Source organism: Benincasa hispida, chromosome 1 (assembly GCF_027475165.1).
Source record: "Benincasa hispida cultivar pf3 chromosome 1, pf3_genome.v1.1, whole genome shotgun sequence".
Taxonomy (NCBI): domain Eukaryota; kingdom Viridiplantae; phylum Streptophyta; class Magnoliopsida; order Cucurbitales; family Cucurbitaceae; genus Benincasa; species Benincasa hispida.
The window spans coordinates 56,722,892-56,727,676 of record NC_143478.1 but is presented as its reverse complement, the minus strand read 5'-3'; positions in this window follow the sequence as shown (position 1 = coordinate 56,727,676).

Here is a 4,785-nt window from a genome sequence, read left to right as displayed (position 1 = left end):
TAAGAGCATCCTCAAGTATCATTGGAGAACGAGGAACTACATGCTCGTGTATGGATCTAGGGATTTGATACTTACTAGATACATGGATTATAACTTTCAAACTGATAAGCACTCTCGAAAGTCCACTTCAGGGTGAGTTTTTACTTTTAACGGATGAGCTGTAGTATGGCGAAGTACTATGCAGGGGTGCATCGCCAACTCCATGATGGAAGCCAAGTACGTAGCAGCTTGTAAAGCTACTAAGGAGGCCGTTTGGCTCAAAAAGTTCCTGACAGAGCTAGAAGTCATTCCAGACATGTCTAGGCCCATCACTCTCTATTGTGACAATAGTGGTGTTGTGGCAAACTCCAAGGAGCCAAGGACTCATAAGTGCGGCAAACACATAGAGCGGAAGTATCATCTGGTCCGTGAGATAGTGCATCGAGTCGACATGATCGTCATGAAGATCGCTTTGGAGTACAACGTTGTTGACCCGTTTACGAAGGCTCTCACGGCTACATTGTTTGAGGGTCACCTTCAAAGCATGGTTCTACGGGACCGCCCACGGCTGAACTAGGGCAAGTGGGAGATTATATTGTACTGGGCCTTAATGCCCTAGTTTATTGTTTCGTACTAGTTTTTGTACACCCCACTCGCTTTAGAACAAGTGGGAGATTTTTGGGGATGATGCCCTAAATTCTCGTGTCTTGTAGTTTGTAAACACACTTTGTACGAACGCTTGTGATGTATAATATATGATATTTTCTTCACTACTTATCTTTGAACATTGGAAATTTTATTTGCTTTACCACAAACCAATAAACTAAAATCCTTGGTTGTCATTATATAACTTAAGCATGTATGTGGTGACATACAAGTGGATCATGTCTTAAGTGATAACTAAAATGGTCTGTAATATAAAGATATAGGAGGGAAACCTTATCCTGGTAACGTTACGGATGCGGCCTGCTTTGTGGAATAGTTACAAGTGTTGTGACTTGCTACAGATGGTCTGATCCTGATCAATCGTCTGGGGACATGCGAGTGGGGGCATCCTATACAAAGAATTTGTATAAGACCTGACCACGAAGTGTTGACATCTCGTTATATAACACCGTTCATGAAAGAGACTTCACTTCACTAGGATGAGCATAGGTAACATGACCTTAATCCTGAGTGAGTTGGAAACTCTTGCCTTTGAGGGCGGTTCTTTGATTTGTATGGGTGCGAGTGGTCAGGTCTCTGACTCAAACCTACCACTTTAGGGATTCGTTTGATTTGGGAGCTGAAAACTCAGTTACACAAGATGGAATTCACTCCTTCCCCGAACTAGGAATAAGTTGATAGATTTCTTCCTTAAGAGCTGATCTCGGGGCTTGAACGATGTGGCGCCACACACCTGTTCATGCCCCGAAAGGTGTCCATACATAATAGGACTATTTTGTATTGTTCATTAAGGGATCAATGGTACTTAAGAAGTTAGATGTACTTACGAGCATCTGTGAAGGGTTATCGTACTGTTGATTGGTTATATTCGATGGACACACAAATATATATGTGGTAAGGAGAGTTTAGTTATCGGTCTTTAGTGAAATGTCTGGCAGTTAACGGATGGTGGATCACGTGGCTAAAGAGTTTAGTCAGCTATTCACATACCGTTGGGCTTCGAGCCATAGGTCCATAAGGTCCCCTTGGTAGCTCAATGGATTCAAGTTGAGAATCAGTTTTTGGATTAGTATGAAATGTTCAAATTGACAAGAGGGAGTTCGATTATATATGATATGATTGAACTAGTTAATTATATTTGATATGATTGACTTTATGTATGAGATATATTATTTGGAGGAATTGGATATAAATAGGATTTATATCTAGTGGAGGAGAAAACATTATGGTTGATATATGATATTTTCCTATAGGTTAATGAATATAGTATGATTATATTTATTACTTTATTTTTTACAATTATGGGCTAATTGAGCATGCCATTTTCTCTGTAACTGTGTGTTAGTGGGAAGTTCCATTCGATTTTCGTAACTGAAGAATAAAATGAAATTTTTTCCTTTTGCAGATATCATGGTTAATTGCTCACGAAGTGTTGGCTGCCTATCGTTTAGTAAATTGTGAGACTATACGATAGCTCGCTTTTACTACCCGATCGTTTACAAGCGCACGCCATCTTTCTAAATGATCGCTTACCTTTTACTAAACGATCGTGTAGCGCCGAGCTTTTACTAAATGATTGTATAGATGATTGCTGCCTATTTACTACACGATCGTGCACTTCACCTAAACCATCAAACATTTTTCTATATGATAGACGCATCTTTCTCCCACTTGCTTGATCGTTGTATACAATAGTCATTCCTTCTCCCCTCTACCAAATCTGAATAAAGCCCAATCTTTGGATTCTTACACCGAGAATACTAAGGGTTTCAAGTGGTGGTGTTGTCCCAATCTTCGTCTGCTCGTGTGGAGGCCGTTCATGGTTAGACGATCAGAGTTTTGGTGAACGTTAGCTTGACGTTCCAAAGAGAGCGAAAGCACCCGTTCCTTAGAGAGAGCGAGATTTTCCAAGAAGAATGAGTCTTCAACTGGTAAGTTTTCTTGTTCTATTGTTTGTTAATCTTATAGCATGTCGGTAATTTTACAGTATGATGCATATTTATTTGTTTGAATGTAAATGTGGTAGTTCTATCACAATGTCTTTTGAAAAATCCGCTTCCGCTCAGAGATACTCTTGTATAAGAGTTCCTTTAGTATCTTCCATTTTATATTTCTGTTCAACAATCAGTATAGCAGGCAACATTTTTGGATCATCCTAGGCTTTCAAAGCCTTTTGTGCAATGAGAATAACTTGAATCTTCTTAGACCAAATAGCAAAATCACTCATTCCATTGAATTTCTCTATTTCATACTTCATTGAAGCTATTACTGTCCTTTTGAATGAATCTTGATGAGTTTCTGAATCTTTGACAGGTTCTTGGAGTAGTCTTGATGCTTTTCTTGGAAGTTCTTGGATATCACAGCAACCAAGGCTCTGATACTAGTTGTTGAAATGGGCTTTAAGTGACAAAAATGAGGAAGCCCATTCTTGATGTCAAATCCAAAGAAAAATAGAGGAAAGATGTCATGTATGATCTAAAATGTGTCACGTCTATCTTTTGGAATATGTGGTAAAAAATTGCTTAGTCCTTTTCAATCTTTCATTTTGTAAAGAAAAACAAAAAGCAGATAAGGCTTTTAGTTATCTTTCTCTCTCTCTCGATTTTCATCATCTTGCTAAGAAACCCTTTCCTTTCTCCTTCAGTTTTGATGAACTTTGATGGTTAAAAATTTAGGTGAATCAAGCATGCAACACTTGAATCATGAAGAGAAGAGGAAAAAGAACAAGAAGATGTATAGTGATTCAATTTATTACAACCTACATCCACTCTCAAAGCCTTCAGCTGTCAAGGATTTTATTTCACGATAAGTCTCTATTTCTTTATACAAAATATATGCATTTTTTTTCTCTTTTTTAGGTCCTTTTATAAGAGTAAGTGTTGGAGGAGAAATTTTGGACCAACCACAGACCACCACGTCATTTTCTAAATTATTGATGAAATTACGAAATTGTCAAATTTATGACCAAATAAGAGTTGACATGTGTCTCAAATTAAAATTAAGGACAAATTCAATGTTTTCATCGTAGACGTCAATTGAGTAAAATTAATTTTGACCAATTTGACGTTATAATTTGGGCGTTGGCTCATTACGCCCAAATATGGGCTTAATGTGGGCCTAAAACGCCAAAATAGGCCTAAGCCCAGTTAATAGAGCCTAAAGACCAGGCTCAAGTCCAATTAATTAGGCCCAAAAGCCAGGCCCAAGTCCAATTAAATTAAACCCAAAAGTCAACCCCATGGGCCAATTAAGGCCAGGCCCAAGCCCATGAAGCCCATTAGGAAGCTCTATAAATAAAGAAGCTCTCCTCATTTGCAAGGATCAGCAATTCTATACTTCAGAGACCTTATAAGGAATTCTCTACAATCAAAAGACTCCTCGACTCCTGAAGCTGACAACACCTGAAGATTGAAGTCCTTCAAAGATACAAACATTTTGAAGACTGGAGTCCTTTGATGACGCAAGCATTCTGATACAAGCCTTCTGAAGACTGAAGTTCTTTGAAGATATAAGTAATTCTCCATTCAGAGAGCCCAGAGAGAATTCATCAACAACCAGAAGACTCTCAAGACTCCTGAAGTTGCACTCCTAAAAGATAGAAGACCCTTGAAGACATAAACACTCTTCCAACACTTCTACTTCAAGAACGTTCAGTGCTTTTCTTCTTCAAGTGAAGAATATCCACCCAACCGAGAGAGAATCAGAGGATCAAGTACTAGAGATCGAACCACATCACATCAAACCAACCTCAACATCAACACCAACTCAAGTTCAACTCCATGAAACAAGTTTCTCCGTAAGCCTCGTGCGAACACTAATCCTCCACGAAGATCAACAGAATCAAAGGTCGATCATCCAAGAAAATCACAACGAGCCCATAGGCCGATCTTCCAAGAAGATCAGCAAACCCAAAGGTCGATCGTCTAAGAAAATCAACAAGCCCAAAGGCCAATCATCCAAGAAAATCAACAAGCCCAAAGGCCAATCGTCCAAGAAGATCAACAAGCCCAAAGGTCGAACGTCGAAGAAGATCAACAAGCCCAAAGGCTGATCGTCTAAGAAGATAATCAAGCCCAAGGGCCGATCATCCAAGAAGATCAGCAAGCCCAAAGGCCGATTGTTTAAGAAGATCAGCAAGCC